The sequence below is a fragment of the Prinia subflava genome, chromosome 2 (genome assembly GCF_021018805.1).
Source record: "Prinia subflava isolate CZ2003 ecotype Zambia chromosome 2, Cam_Psub_1.2, whole genome shotgun sequence".
Lineage (NCBI taxonomy): Eukaryota > Metazoa > Chordata > Aves > Passeriformes > Cisticolidae > Prinia > Prinia subflava.
The window spans coordinates 72,082,584-72,099,345 of record NC_086248.1 but is presented as its reverse complement, the minus strand read 5'-3'; positions in this window follow the sequence as shown (position 1 = coordinate 72,099,345).

Below are 16,762 nucleotides of genomic sequence, written 5' to 3'. Positions count from 1 at the left end.
TTTTTGGAGTCAGTGCGATACCAAGAAAATACTCTCTCCTAACAGCAGTCATCTTATGGGGTGTGTCCGTGCTCATTGTAGGGAAGGATGCCTAAAGCAGGAGGAGTTTGTAGTTCACCACATTGATAAACCTACTGACAAGACTGCATGCTGTGGAAGAGCCCAGTGCAAATGGAAATGGAGTCAGAGTGGGTCAGGATGCTCCCCCAGTGGTCTGAGTGTCAGAAAGCACAGAGAGCCACCGTGCCACCACATGGAAGCATCGCTTGCTGCAAGTCAGTTATTGATCCTTCATATAGCTGCTTCTTGTTTAATTGAGTCTCTGGAGAGGATAAGGGAGAAAAATAACTTCAGAAATGAAAAGTACCAATAGCTGCAGATGAGGTTCTGAAGAGTCTTATGAATTCAGGGTGATGGAATAAACACCATGAGCTTCCCTTGCAGAAAAATTATGTTCATACCTAAGAAGACACCTGGAAGTCAGGTTAGGAGAACTGCTACTTCAAATGGAGTTATAAAAGGGAGAAATTTTTACCTTTGGGAGAAATTTAGTTTTGCCTTTGAACATATCTTTACACATAACAAGTTCTCCTGGGAATACACTGGATAGAGCAGCCCATGGTTGGTCCTACTCTCCCTGGAAGGGCAAAGGTGTTCTGCCCAAGTACCAATACCTGTTTCAGACCCTCCAACCACAACTTCTGGGGCCTCTCTTTTAAATAGTTTCCCACTACTATAACCCAATCCTAATAACAAACTTGCACTGCAACATCACCAGACTGAAAAAGTGTGCATTTCTGTTCTGAAAGCCCTGGCTTTTCCACACCAGTAAGCCAGCAGCACTAATAGCTGCCATTAGCTAATAGCACTTGGAGCATCTTTATGGGTCAGCTGTGAGTTTGTGCATGATATCCATACGTGACATGAGGAAAGAAGTTCCCTATATATGAAATAAAGAGAAAAAAAATGAAGAAGAAAACAGTACTGGAAGGAGAACACATACAGGAAATACAAGTGATTTGGCGATAACAACATGGCCAATGTAGTTCTTACTAATTTTGAAGGACTTGGTGACCCCACAGTTCTTACATTTGGCATTGCAAAACCGGGAAACGCTGCCACAGGAAAAAACATTAAATGCACTAAGATGCTCTCAGAGTAAACGTATGAATAGCTTGATTTGTCCTGATGGATGGATAGACATTGTCACAGTTCACTTCATCTGACAGAACTAAGCCTCATATATGGTACAAATTGATTCAGAAAAGAGAAGACTGTCACATGCTATTACTGCTACATTTGATCTTAATAACTATGTACTATAAACAGATTTTGGTGCACGGCTGCTTCCAAAGGAAAAAATGAGAGGTAGCCCAGCAAGAAGCAAAAGCTCTCTCTGAGTATGTTCTCCTTTGCACACCCTGAGCACTTTGAAGGGTGGGAAGAATCCAGTTAATTCTTGTTCTGCTTTCCTCCTTTCATCCACCTCATCATCACTGCATTTGGTATTCCTAAAGGATTTGCTAAGGCCAGGGAAAGAAGGAACTCAATCTGTGCTGCATGTGTCTTCCTGATGTTAAAACCAAACACTCTTACAGCTGTTAGTTGTTCTCATGCCCTGTTCAGAGAAGAAATTCTGGGTTTTGTTTATCTTCTCATGCAAGACAAGAAGGATTTTAGGGATTTTCCTATATACTCCACCCTCTTGTCACAGTTTCATTGCCTGGACATACAGAATGGCTGCATCTCTCAGGAAGAGGAAGTTAAGTAAGAGTTATCTTTGAAGAGTAAATGTAAAACTCTCAACCACAAAATCTAACAAAAAAGAAAGGAAAATAGGCAGTGGTAACACAGAAGCCCAGGTAACAACCTCCATCCCCTCACTCACTGCATGTCACAGCAAAGGCTGGACAAAGGAGCAATTTCTGCAGCTGGTGACATGGCTCACTGCTGGGAGATTTTCCAGCAGTTCAGGAGAAGTGTCCAGCCTGGCACAGAAAGCCCTCCCCTGTGTTCAAAGAGATGATACTCTGTCCTTGGCCCTGCCCAGCACTTGCAAGGTGATTCTGGATGCATCACTGCCTGTCTCTTTGGCAGCAGTAGAGCAGCTTCCCATGAGGAATGGGGGGAAAATAGACATATTTGTTTTTATGTGATCAGTCACTGAATATATTTGCTTTTTTTTTCTTTTTTTCTCATAAATAGTTCTTATTTCATCTCGGGTACTTCCTGCCTACAAGAGCAGAGGAGGAGACAAATAAGGTATAAATCTGGGTGTTAGCAAAAGTCACCCTTTGCAATCAGAAAAGGCTAAACATCTTCCTTTTCCTTTTTTCTTCCTTTTTTCTTCTGAAGCAAACAATCAAATGTTATCCACAGGGGGCTGTGATTCATAATAAAATCTGTCTAATCAGCACGCCCAAAAAGATTGTTGTTTTCTTATAATTACATGGAGCACAGAGGTTTTAGCAGTGCTCCTTCACAGTGTACATGAACCAAGTGAGACAACCCTTGGAGTCCCAGAGCCCCTTATCTGATGGGCAGCCTCATTCCCTGTCCAAAGCAGAAGTTTAAATTTATTTTATTACTGTCAAGGGCAACTGGTCTCATGCCAGAATATCACACTTCTTCCCACTTCCTCCTCCTCTCCTCATCCCAACACTTGTGGGCATAGGAACAAGTCCACTTGGACATGCTTAGTTCACTTTCCTTATCTGTGTGGAGTATCACCAGTGGACTTTGACACCTGTAGAGGCAGAGGCAGTGAGCTGGGTATCTTTACCAAGAAAAATACTTAGCTGCAGCATGCTAAGCTAGAAGGTAAGGGAATTGGAAGGGCATAATGAAAGAAGCATGGGCAAATAAAAGATGGGGTGGATAAGTAAAGAAGAAAGAGCCTTTAACAAAAATGCAGAACAAATAGAAGAATGCGAAAGATTGTTTCTATGGCAATGTAAGACGGCGAAACTGCTGCCTGCAAGCAAATGTATTTAAAATGAAACATGAGGTAACTGAGGTAACAGAGTCTGTGTCATTAATGGCAAAGCAATTTAGCATCACCGAGTCTTCAGTGTCCCCCACGCCTTTGCCACAAGGTGCAATGTGACTGCCCAGATCTTAGCGCTGGGGACACTGTCCAGGCAGCCACGGCCAGGGAGCACCACTCAGGTCACAGGTCTGCAAGGGCAGGCAAGAGAAATGGGTCTGCTCCCACATGGATCAGGCTCGTGCTTTCATCCAGCCGTGCTGACTTGAATAATCCCTTCCTGTACAGTTTTTGGCAATCCTAAAAATTGAGCATTTTAGACTCCTGTTGAATCCCTGGTTGAATGAACCCTGTAATGGGATTTACTCCTCTCTGTCTCTCTGGCTGTTGCCTTCTCTGCCAAACCACTGCCTGTATCTGGCCTCTGGGGCCAGAGAGCCTTTCTGGAAGGGAGTGGCAGGACAGACAGGGGCAGGTAGCCCCATGAAAACAGGAGCTGCCTCCCCTCTTGTGACCCCAGTGCCATCAGCTCACCAGCACCCTGCTGAGCCCTCCCCTTAGCTTGCCTTACACAGGTGACAAGAGATTGCTAAGATCTTAAAACTGTGTGCACGTAATACACTCTGAAATAAAACATGTTACTCTGTATGTGGTAGATTAGGATTCATTTTCAGGTCAACCAGACTGAGGTAAAAGCTTAAAATCAAAGGGAAATAAACTCCAGTACATCTCCCCAGCTGTATGAGCCTGTTCCTAACCTTCTGCAAGGAAGGCAAAATTATTAAAAAATTAAATCAGTGTTTCTTCCACATGACCTTTCTTTGAGACCCTTGCCATTCTTTCCTGGAGACATACAAGACCTTCCTTTCCAAACCAGGACTGAAATGAGAAGCCATGCATGTTCTGGGAGGCAGGTAGCCAGCTGCCAGCAGCCCCAGCTCTCCCAGACTGGGAGATCAGCCCCTCTCACTCACCCCCAAGCAAGCTGTCTGTGCTATACCAGCATCAGAAGCAACAGGCCAAAGATGACAGGTACACTTGTCTATTAAATTAAATTTTGCCAAGTGGTTCTCAAGGAAAGGGCTCACAGCAAAGTGTAAGATGTAAATTGAAGTGCAGAAAGTGCTTCAACAGACGTTCTTATCAGTTGTGCTGCTAGACACCCTCCTTCAGCTACGTGACATTTCGGTTCCCTTAACTCTATTATGCCCTATTTATTTCCATTTTCTGAATAGTAAAAGCTGTAACTTAGCACCTCAGGCACTGGTCTGTGGCTTTGGAGAGTTGGGTCTGGCTTGTTGCTGTGCATGCAGCATGCCACTGCCTTTATTGAAAGAGCAAAAATAATACATCCGTGCTGCAAATAAATCCAGGTTATAAGAGCCTCATATGAGGGCCTGTTGAGTGCTGAGGGCTGATGCTGCTACACATATTGTTTTTGAATTAAACTCAACCTTTTTCTTTTTTAACGTAAGACAGCTTATTTACTCTTATTTGTGCTATGCCAATGCCATTTATCAAAATGTAGTTGGTATCAGCTATATTTCTCTGCTGTCAACCTGTGCAAAACAGCAGTGAATGAGGCCCTTTCCTTTTAATTATCTTTTTTCCCCAAAACAAACTGTATCTGGATATAGCTTCCACTATATTAATCAGGGGTACAGAGCTTTCCCACTCTCTCCAAGATATTTCACAGACCTCCCCTTAGTTCCTCTGTCCATTTTCTGCTTGTTATGGGAGAGAGCCCATGACTATGAATCAGTTACGCATGCAGGGAAGGAAGCCACGCTGGTGCCTGAAACATTCTCAGGTGAGGTGATACCTGCTTTTGCTTCTCTGTGGTCCAGACTTCACCCATTCTCTTCCCTTCCACATTAAAAGGCAAAACTACCCTCAGCCTGCTGGTAGGATGGGCTGAAACACATCTCTCCTGTTAACATCAGACACCCCCAGTTCTCTCTTTTCCTCTCCCCTTCAAGTTCAGGGTTTGTTTTGGTAGCTGGGGTTTTCTGTTTAAAAACAGTCCTTGTGGAAGCAGCCTGCTTGACAGCCCTGCTGGCTCAAATCTGCTGTTTATCCACAGAATGGAATGTCGTGTGCCACAGAAGCTTTCTTATTCTCATCACCTACATGCCGCAGGTCTGCTCTGCTGAAGCACCTCTAGGGGTGAATGCATGCTTCTGTCTCTAAGCTAAATTCAGTCCCTGATCTCTTTGCAGAAACCAACAACAAGGGAGAGATTTGGCATGACTGATGGGAACCAAATGAATAATTCATGGCAGATCATTTATTTTGATGAATTTTATCCTCTTTTTCTGTTTGCAAATTGTCTGCAAGTAGCTTATGAACATCTCAAATGTATATGGGATTTGAAATTAACTGCTGGATACTTTCTGCAAACAACTCCTAGCCTGTAGATTGCTCATGAGCCATTCAACAGAAGGATTTGAAATTTCAAATTCTAGCCACATCGATTAGCTCTGATTGCTTCTGTGAGCCAGAAGCTCATCTACAGTGCTGGTGTAAATGCAAAGAAACTCGCACTGAGGCATGACTCCGGGTTGACATTGGTGTACCAGCCTCAGGGTCTCCCCAGAAAACATTCATTTCTGTTCTCTGAGCAGGAAGGCAGCATTTGAAACCAAGTGTCCTCAGTGACTGGGAGAGGAGAAAATAAAATAATTTTATGTTTGCATTTATTTTTCATGAAACATAAAATGCTTTGTTCTAGTAACAATCTCTGCCAAGTAAATATCCACATCTTTAACATGCTTGGCTATCAGTCACAAAACCTGTCATTTCTTACCTGTGTACCTGATGCATTTCCCATCAGTTACTATGACATTTCCACTTCTAGAAATCCATTCAATTAGTTTGCTAAAGCAAATGCAGGACTAGATTCACCATCAAAATGTCACAGCTCCATGCCAGTGGTGCTGCACTGAAGTCACGGGTGTAAAACTGGCAGGTTACAACAGAAGATTCCACAGGGGGAAATAACTTTTATTTTAATATTTATCAATAGTCTTGTAGCAAAGCAGAACGAGAGAGCTTTGGTTGATGGCATGCTATTTTGGGAATCCTCAAACCTCTCATTCAACTGGATAAATCTTGATACATGCCCATTTAGTGAATGCTTATGTGATATTCATCTGAGCCTGGTGGTACTTGTGCCAAATCCCTGCTGGCTTTCTAGGGAGTACCATGCCTATTTTATACAATGTCATAAACGCCCGAGCAGCTGGTAGAGCCTGTCAGCCCCTGTCACGCTATTTGTGTGGAGTACATCTGAACAAACACCCCAGCAGTGAAAGGCCGAGTTGCCAGCTCCCAGGCTCACGGTTGTCAGCCAAGCGAACAGATCTGGGTTTGTCTTAACTTGCAGCTGAAAATCTGACTGCAAATCCTCTCCGATCAGGTTCTCTCGCTTCAGCAAGACCCTGCTCGAAAGTCAAGACACGCTACCGCACACATCAAGACACAACCCATCCGACCTCTGAGCGACAGCTGGATATTGGTTTTCTCCAAATTACTCTGGCTGCAAGCAACGCGCAGCACAGTGAGGGGAACAGGGAACTCTTCATCAATGGGAATTAGCAGCTGATGCTGCTCTCTCTTTGCCTTTCTACACCTCTGCGCCCCTGAAATCCCTGATATCAGACCTACTGCCAGCCCCCGAGTACTTTTCCTTTTGCCACAGCTGTGCTTTGCCAGGCCTGCTGCATCATACTTGTTTTCTCACCCCGGTCCTATTGCATCAGAAACCCTGGGATGGAGGAGGAGGCAGGATGACAAACACAAGTACCCTTTGCTGCAACACCAACAGGGGCGGAGGAAGGTGCTGTGCCAGGGTGGGGGGGGTGGCATTTCCTCAGGGCAGAGTATAAATTGTGTGGCACTCCCAGCCCACCCCACATTTGTGTCAGCCTTTTGCTGAAATACTTGTAAGCTTGTCATTGCCGAAGTCTTTTTGGCAGCCAAGTCTTAAATATAGTTTCTAATCACAACTGCACATGTTGTACAATCAGCCTAAAAACTGATTAACTTTTGTATAAGCCTATGTTCAAGGGGCAATTCAAGCTGTGGGAGCTGGCACCAGCACAGGGTCTGAGACTGTGTCTCCTTGTCATGCATACCATAAAAACAGTGAACAGCAGACTTAAAAGAGAACCAAATAATATGTAATGGGAAATTAAGAGAGAGAACCATGGAACAGCCTTCATAAATTAGGTGGACCATTGGGCTATATCATATATATGTAATATATAATCTGATGGAACAAACTGCTGTGAAAATGCTTATTTCACCTAGGAATCTTCACATGTTTTATTATTCAGTAGGTTTTTTTCCCGTGAACAGGAAGGTTTTTATTTAATTTTGAGAAAAAGGCAGGAGGGAAAAATAAAGCACTCTGGCTCATATCATTTCTGTAGAAGGAAAAGGATGGTGTGGGAGAAGGAGACATTGGTACCTATCCAAGCCCATCACCGAGGCACCCTGTGAGTTCAGTTCAGACACACCAGGGGAGACGTCGGTAACACGGCTTGTTAGGACAGCAGTCACACCTCATGACATAAGCTGATCTACAGCAAGCTCTACAGCTGAGGCCCAGCAAAATGATTCCCCTCTGGAACTGAACTCCAGAGAAGTCTTCACCTTTGCTTGAAAGATTTGGCACTTATCATGCTAGGTGGCACAGAGTTTGATTTGATGGCCCTTTGATCTCTCCTGGCTCTTTAATTGCACACTATGCATTTCTGAGCGACTGGACATTATTTTCCATGCAATCCTCTCTACAAAAATAACCCCTTTATTGGTCTATAGTTCCCACTGGTCATATTTCATATCCCAAGTCCCCAGTGCTTCTCACTGACTCTTGGTGCACTGAAAGCGAACTGTAAAGCAGCTAGTGTTTGAACAGCTGCCAGGAAGAGCTCCTACTCGAAGGGCTTGCTTTCCCAGGCAGTGGGTGCTTCATCTTTAAAATCAATCTGATGCATTGGCACAAGCCCAGAGAGTGTTAGTCCATCTGCTGCCTAACTCTCCCGGTTTGTTTGCAGAGGCTTGCTGTCAGCTGTTCAAATCCCTCTTTTTCCCCTCCAAGGAATTTCCTTTTTTTTCCCCCCCAAGCCTCAACAAGGATCCCATTAATCCGCACTTCACTTTCACTCTTTTAATCAGCTTCCTAAAAGCCATGGAAAGAGGCTTAGGAGCACACAGAGCAATTAACACTATGTTGTACTCAGCTGGTGTGGTGAGTGCTGTACAATGGGTAGGTGAGGTAGGAGAAGCTCAGGGTTCTGTCAGAGTTTTGCATGGTCACTCCCCAAGCCAAACACCATTTCCCTGTGGAGCTAGAGAACAGGATCCTACATCCCACACTTTCCTCCCACCTACTGCAGAAAATGGTAGACTTCAAATCACGCCTGATTAGAAACCAGAAGACTCTCACCTGCTGCCTGGTGGTGGTCTCAGACAAACTCCCACCACTTGGGTACTTGTACCAGACAGCCAGCTCCTGCAATGAGTTGGGACTTCTGGGGCTGTGGGGAGGAGAACACTGCTGATGGATACAGCAACGTGTTCTGTGGCTGCTGGCCACCAATCTGAGGGGATGAGCCCTGCTTTTCACAATCCAGGGCTGCCTGGAGTCGCTGGGGAGGGGCTTTCCAAGCTGCATGACAGGTTAACTGCCTGCTAAAGCAGAGCCAAGCCTGCCCTAACAAAGTCTGGGGGACATCCACCACTTAACACCTGGCTGAACTCAGGTGTCTGCTAGAGGAACAAGTCTCTGCACCACACTTGACACTGTCTCCACCCATACAATTCTTCACCACCTTCTGAAGGCTTCATCTAGGGAGGAGAACATATCCCAGGCAGGTTAGATTTAGGATGCTTCAGTCTCTTGAGTAGAGCCCAAGTAGCTGCAGGAGCAGATGCACCTTGTGCATGCCCTGGCTTACACCTGAATGACCCCTGGCCACAGCTCTCTGGGAAAAGCTAAAGCCAACCCCTTCTCCCCTTCTCAGTGCAGAGCAGAAGCCAACACCAGCACAGACAGGCACTGACCTCAACCCTACAAGGCAGCCACTGGAGGATGGCATTGTTTTCTCTTTAGGGCATCCCAAGGCTGCTGAACGCTCCCCTGGACAGGAGGAGAGATGGGGTAGGCTTTCCCAAAACTCAGTTTCTCTCTCTCCCCACCTCCTGCCTGTGGCCATGCTCTGTGACAGAGCTTCAGTCCAGACCGCAGCGCTCCTGCCGGCCCAGCCCCGAACAAAGGCGGCCATTCAGCCCAGCCCTGCAGGGCTTTAATGCTACACATGAACATCCACCATTGTCGCCAGCACTGCAGCCCAGAGAAATTAAATGCAAATTGTCTTTGTTCCTGAGCACAGATCACCATCTCTTCAGCCCTAGGAGCCAAACAAACACCCTCTGTACTCCCCATTTTCTCCCTGCACGTCACCTGCTTGTCAGCTAATACGGGATTTAGCCTTGGGCACAGCCTGTTCACGTGCAACAGCATACAGATAATCTTCTAGGGCTGTAGCTGTGCATGTGTCTGGTACACTGAGATGTGTCTCAAAATAAAAACATCAAAGATCAGTCAGGAGGCCAACAAACACCACATCTAGAAGGCAGCAGATTTCCTGCTTGTAAGGGAAAGGCATCACTGCTTTGAAGACTGCCCATCCACAACTCTGCAGCAGGAGCAACAGTGGTACCATGCTTCCAAACCTTGATGCAAGAAATGCTACTTCTCCTGCCATTGTTCCTTTTATCCAGAAATAAGAGGATAAAATTGAACCAAGGAACTCAGGCTTGAGATCAAACAAAATTTCCCATGACAATAACCTTTAAAGGTAGGAAATAACTTCCTGAAGATACTGAGAAAGCCCTGATTTTGGAGCAGTTAATCCTGTGAAAGAAAAACAGCATGCAAAAACTCCCAACTTCTCACAGAACAGGTGACACGCCATGTAATTTAAAGAGCTTGGTCTGCCAAGACACCTCAGATGTAACAGAGACATCCATCTGTGAGACCCCTGGATACACAAATGCCTGGATTCCCTTTATAAACAACTGGACTTCTGGCAAACATTCTGAACCTCTGCCTACTGCAGCTCAGTCTCCCTGTGACTGGATGTCAATTACCACTGAGACAGTTCAGTCTCACGGTGACAAGGATGTGCCCTCCACTCACAGCTCAGACACTCGATGGGTTGCTACAGCTCAGGAAGACACTGCTTATCAGCCAGGCTGCAGCGGCACACTGCACGCACGCTGAGCGTATCACAAAAGTGAGATAAAATTGTATTTGCTTAAATCTTTGTCATTGTGGCTTATGCAAACATGCTTTACCTCAGGTTTGGTCACAGTGCACTGGCCTGCCTGAGCCTACAGCTCATAGCAGGTTGTGGTTTTAGATCCACAGATCCCAGATTCAAGCCTAGATGATGATGATGCCCAAGGCCATGATGCTCTAACAGAGGGCACAAGATCTGCACAGAGCTGACAGCAAGACTAAGGTTTGGATTTTATATCAGGCTTATCTCCATGGTATCTGATCAACTCTATCCACTCCCTGCTATCACTTACCTCTGCAAAGCAACAACATTCGGGTCACCAGCTTTACAGTTTGTGAGCAATGAGAAAGACAAATCTCTAGTTTAGAATTGACGAGTCTCCAAATGGCAGACACATAAAACGAGAAGCTTAATTTAAAATAGCCAAGTATGGGGTTTCCCCCCACATTTAGAAATCTTCATCACCTGCACATTAGCTCACTAGTTTCTTCAAATACACATAGATATTCACTCTCACAATCCATCAAGGGAAAACTCCATTTCCATGAGTCAGTTCCTGACTGAGAGACGCTTCAATGGTAGAGAGCACAGAGAGCGGGATAGTCCTCTGCCAAGAGGAAATGATTAAAGCCAGAAATCAGCCAAAACCATATGGTTACAAAATGTGGGGGTTCCCCACCCTCCCCGTAAGGGCAGGGCAGAGTTCTTGCAGATGTTGAGAATCTTTCCTTGGCTCACAAAATGCAGATGAGCACATCTGATCAACTCTTAGCTGTGAAAATACCCAACCCAGGACAGGAGCAGCTGAAGGATGAACACAGTAGCATGGCTTAATGCAGATGGTTTATCATCAAACTGGCAAATGACAGGGCTTATAATTTTCATACTGTTGCAGAAGACCCCCAGAAGTTGCTGTCAGCAGAATCAGGGAAAGAGTTGGCATTTCAGAAGGTGCACATTGAAAAAAGAGTTATAAAAAGCTTGAAACATTTAGAGCAGGTGAAGCTGCTCAGAAGTTTGCTATAGAGGCTGGCTTCACCTCGAATTGTCTTACACACTGCACTCATTTCTTAGACCAATTTAAGCTCTCAGAAGCCTGAGAGTTATGGACATAGTTACCACATCTGGCTGGTGGAATATTTCACCCTCAGTACTGAGCTGCAGCTTGGCTTTTATTTAACAATCACAATAACAGATTGGAACCTAAGGAATGCTTAGTGCAGGCAAAAATTATTTCTGTAATCACTGTGCAAACAGAGGAAGTGCATGAAGGGGTGAAATACAGCAGATGCTCGGACATGGCACTTAGGAAGGAGGACAAGCTGCCTGACAGGGATGACCCTGCCCAGGACTGAAGATTAGCACCTGGGCAAGATGAAGGTTGATGAGCATAGCTATCCACAAGAGCTGAGCACAGAGCCACCTCAACCTTTGCTTGGTCAGAGAGCAGTAGAAGACATTACCTTTAATAAAGGTGACAGCACAAGGAGAGCACAGCACATCCCAGATTCTGCAGCCGCAGTTGGGTTGGGCTCCCCTTGTGTGCTGAACACCTTGAGAGAGAAAAGTACCACATCCTGTGGGAATCCAAGGTAAGGGTATGTTACACCCATGCTGTAACATATGCCACTCAGTCTTCAAGAGCTGCTTTGCAGAGCTCTGGAAGTCCACTGCTCCAGATATCATCTGTCAGCTGCAAGAAATTAGTCTCTCTGTGGCCTTGCTCACCTGCAGCCTGCATTGGCTCCAAAAGAAAGGGAAGACAGGGCTACCATGGCAGGGCTTTTTTGTTTTAGCTTTTCAGCCTTAACCTTTCCCATTCCATACTGAAATTCCCATCCCAGCTGTCTTTGAAAAAAAAACCAAAATAAATACATTCTTGAAGTACTATGAATAGAAACAGCAGGGCAGACCTTGCTTTGAACTGAGTTGCACTGGTGATTTCTTCCAAGGAGGTTTTGACTTTAACATTTCCTACTGCTTTGAAACAAAATCCTGAAGGAGACCTGCATCTGAACTTGTGAATGTTTCCTTTTAAAATTGTCCCAAAAGAATGGATTCCCAAACTGTCTGGTTTCTAGACAACAGGGGTATTATCACTGAACCTTGAATTAATGAAGCCCTAGTGGCTTATCTCATTCACTGAACAAGGCTTAAAGCTCAGTTCTAGCTACAGAAGGGAAACTGCATTACAAGCCCTGCAACCATAAACTTTATTTTGCTCTGGTCTAGTTTCACTCCACTATTTCTCTTTTGCTGCAGAAAAACTCCCATGTGGCTCTGAGAAAGAGAATCCATTCTTGTGTGAAGTCCAAGGCAAGGCTTTAAAGCCAAGGCATGTCTGTTTTGGCACCAGAGGTGTAAGTAAGTGCACTACATCTGGCTGTCCTTTGGCCAGCTTTAAACAAAGTGTTTGTGACAGCAGCCCCTGAGGTGCCAGGGTAATGAGAGCTAAAGGGAAGACAGCACCCCCATAACCTCCAAGGCAATTAGTGGCCAGGATTGAAGCTTCACTTTTGAGCTTTGGCATCTGTGGGAAAACAGCCAAGAGCTAGTTTGCCTGCTGGTGTTGTGAGTGCCTCCATCTGCAGCACACATACACTGCTGGGTGGAGTGGGAGGTGTGACAGGGCTGAGCTCCACCCAGAGAATGCAGGACCAGCAGTGCCCTGGGATTTCAGAGGCAGCTCCTGTGGGTTGCGCTGACCTAGCTGCATCTCCTTCAGGTATTACCTTGGGTTTCACCAGCTGTGTTTGTCCTGCCTGTGTGCCAAAGACTACTGTCCCACTGTCCCACAGCAGGGACAGAGAGAGCAGAAGTGTGCTAGCTTCTCTGCATCTCAGCATTTTATTTTTAATCATCCTCTCCAGGGGTTTGGGGTAATGGATCAGTATTGGAGCTGCAGGGTCTGAGGCAAGACCACAGCTTTGCTCCACTGATGCTGCCATGGGGACAGTAACCTCCAGCAGGGTGCAGAGAGGATACAGTCCTGTGCTGCTTTGGTTAAATCAGCTGAAGCTGCTCCATCCCAGGGCTGTGGGAAGCAATTGCCAGTGGTGGAGGGGAGCACCATTCCTGTCACAACAAATAAATTCTGGTCACTTCTCAGTGCACATGTTCATCTCACCCGGTCCCTCCGCAGCCTGCCTGCAGTCCATGGCAAATTCTAGACAGCCAAAGGCAGCAAGGGGAAGAGATGAGCTCCTCTGACAGCCAGACAGGTGGTTAGGAAGGATCTTTCCATTCCCATCACCCTGTCCTGTCACAAACACTTCTATTTTAAGTCAAGGTTTTATTCCTTCAAGATTTCAGACTAGGTTAGCTCTTCCAGTAAGAGAGGATGCTGACAAACATCTCTCTGGTCTGACAGAGTTTGAGCAAAACTGTGGGAGTGTCAAATCCACATTAGCCAAAAGAATTCTTACATAAAACCCCAACTTGCTCCTCTTGGCCGGCCACTTTCCATCAAAATGGCACGGGCAGACTACTTGATCCCTAAATGGGGAATTAAGCGATAGAAGAATGGCATAGGTTTCCCCTGTTTATGAAAACCCACATTTGAGACTCAGAGAATTCATCCTGCATGCTATCAGCAGTAACATTTTACTCCCTTACTGCTGTATGGAGGTCAACTTACTCACAATCTGCATTGCTGGAGAGCAGCTGCTGGCTATGCTTGTTCGGGGGTTTTTTTACAACCTCCTCCACTGCATTAAAGAGGCCTTCCAATACCTAGTCTGATGCTCTGTAGAAGTATTTGCATACTAGAATTGAAAAGCCACCTCTTAGTCTCCTTCCTGAAAGCTACAGTTCATATACAGTGGCTGGATTCACAGCTAAAAAGAAAATTCAAAACAACACAATCAACCTAACAAACTTAACCAATAAATTATTAATAGATTTTATTATAATTAACATTATTGGTATTACCCTTGGTGTTATTTTTCTTGGTGTTGATACTGCTTCAATAGCACTGCTGAGAATCTGTAATTAAAGCAGGGATAGAACACAACTCCTGCCCTGAAGAGCCTAATGTCAAAAATTTGGCTTCATGGAAGATATGTCGCAACCACCCACAGGTTATTGGGTTCACTACAGCTGTAACTAAATCAAGCTCAATCGACTGTGATGTGGTACACAAGAGGTCTGGCAAGATGATCTAGTAGTCCCTCCTGGTCTTAAGCTTGTGAATCTAAATAAACAAGACAGCAAGAAGACAGAGGTGAAATCACTTGGCAAATGGCAGAGCACTGCAAAAAATATCATTAAATTCACAGTGCAACATCCCAGCCACTAAGCCACCAAGTCTCTGAACTTTTCCAGGAACATGCACTTTTTCAGAGAAAATCTTTTACCTCCTTCCACCAACATTTACTGTGAGAGTATGAGCAAAGCTGCATGCGTATGCTAGCAATACACACATTGTGTATTTGTGTGTGCTTTAAGGGCATGAGCAACCATGTTTGAAGGATAAAGATGGAGAAGGAACACAGGATTTCATTTGCTTCAGATGACAGTTTTCAACACCTTAAACTCCCTGAGTCTTTCATGACCTTCCTCCATCCCTGCAGCTCACTCGCTGTGAAACACTATAGAGTGAAACACTAGACTATACAAGTTCTCATAAAAACACCTAAGATACAAGCATATGTAAAAGTCAAACATTCACGTTGGCTTTCTCCACCTTGTAACTGCAAGCTATTTTCATGTTCTCCTTTTCCGCAGATCCCAGTCATCCATGACCCCCTTTTTTTTTTGCATTTGTGTGTGCTAGCATAAATGTTACATTGATGTGCCATTCCATGTAGGTTAGGGAAGACAGAAGCAAGAAAGCCTGCACAGCTGTCAGCTGGGAATTGCAGGGGTAGGTGGAGTTACACCTAGAATCAAATCGTTCCTCTCCTTTCACAGCACAGCTTTATTTGCCTTGGTCTGCTGTTCTCATCATCCCTGTTCCTTTTCATGTCTTTGCTCCTAAAGTTATTAGGAAAATTACTCATTCAGTTGCTTGTAGAAGCTGCCCAAAGATAAATACATTCAGCTTAATAAACCTAGTTAGCAGGATGGAAGGGGAGAATGCCTAATTAATGTATTAATGATTATAATGCCCTTTGAAGATGAAAAGTGCTGGGAGCTCTAAGGGCAGGTTTCTGCTCTCTGAAGCCCCTAGGAATCATGTGCAGAAGCTAATTCTAAACATTACCACAGTGTGGCAGCGAAAAAGATGCACGTACCACATCTCCCCCTCAACATCCCAGACCTGGATGCAGAGGTGAGCCCATCTTCTAGATACTGCCTGCATTAAGACAACACAGCCACATAACCTCCTCCAAAAACTGGATCAGAGGAGTTGTGCTAATGCAGGGAAAGGGCATGTGGGCCAGAGGAGGTTTTCATCTGCTGAAGTTTCCATGGCTCAGAAACAAAACTATTTCTATTCCACAGGTTTCTCCTCATCCAGACAATACGGCACAGGCTGGGATCTGAAGAACAGACTTGCCTCTTGCTGCAGTAAGAAATGTTCCTTTACAGCAAGGGAAAATAATTTGCTTAGAAAGTCCCTTAGATGTCACTGCACAAACAAAATACAAGCTGCTAATAACAGGTTTCTTAGTCACACTTCCTTTGCATGTGGTACCAGGAGGCACATATTCTAGGCTCTCAGTATTATGGGCTTAGGTTATGAAAAATTTCATGAGCATATTTAAAATTTCAGTCTGAAGGAATCAGGTACTAGCAGCTGACATTTGCATAGCTGTCTCCTGAAAACACTGAACAATCTCAACAAAGCCTAGAAAAGAGAGTAAACTGCACACTGAAACAACAGTAAGATTCACTTACATCTTGTGAGAAGACAAAAGGGGCAGAAATTATGCAGTCAGTCAACATATTTTCTGGTCATCACTGGGGATACCGTGGATCAGCTAAATAATGCTGTATCACTCATCTCTGTAGCAGTTAAAAAAAAAAAAATCTCAGTTCCTTCAGATACCCACAGAGCATTAAAAATTCTGCAAACTTCATAAATCTCTTACGGGGAAGACTCCTGTCTGTGTCAAAGGCCAAAGAAGGCAAGGCCTCAGCAAGCAAGCACACAGGTGACCTGCAGCAGGTGGGAGACCAAAACCACCACAAAGCCCCAGGCTTTACTCCCAGCCATGAGTGCTCAAAATCAGGTGCACTCCTGAGCCTCGGGAGCAGGAAAAAGCAGCAGCCACTTGCATTTGGGCAGACCAGCTGTGCTCAAGTGGCAGTGGTTTTTTGCCAGGCTAAAATCAGCATCTGTTTGTTCTAGTGTCTCTCCTCAAGTGATAAGCACGGATGGCTTTCTTTCCCTTCAGAGGATTATGGGCTGATAATTACTGGATGAAGAGTGATAAATCAGCCTTCCCTCCATGAGTTAATACACTCTCTGATAAAGCTGAGGCTTTGTTTGCACAGACCACATAATTTACCAATGGCAGTA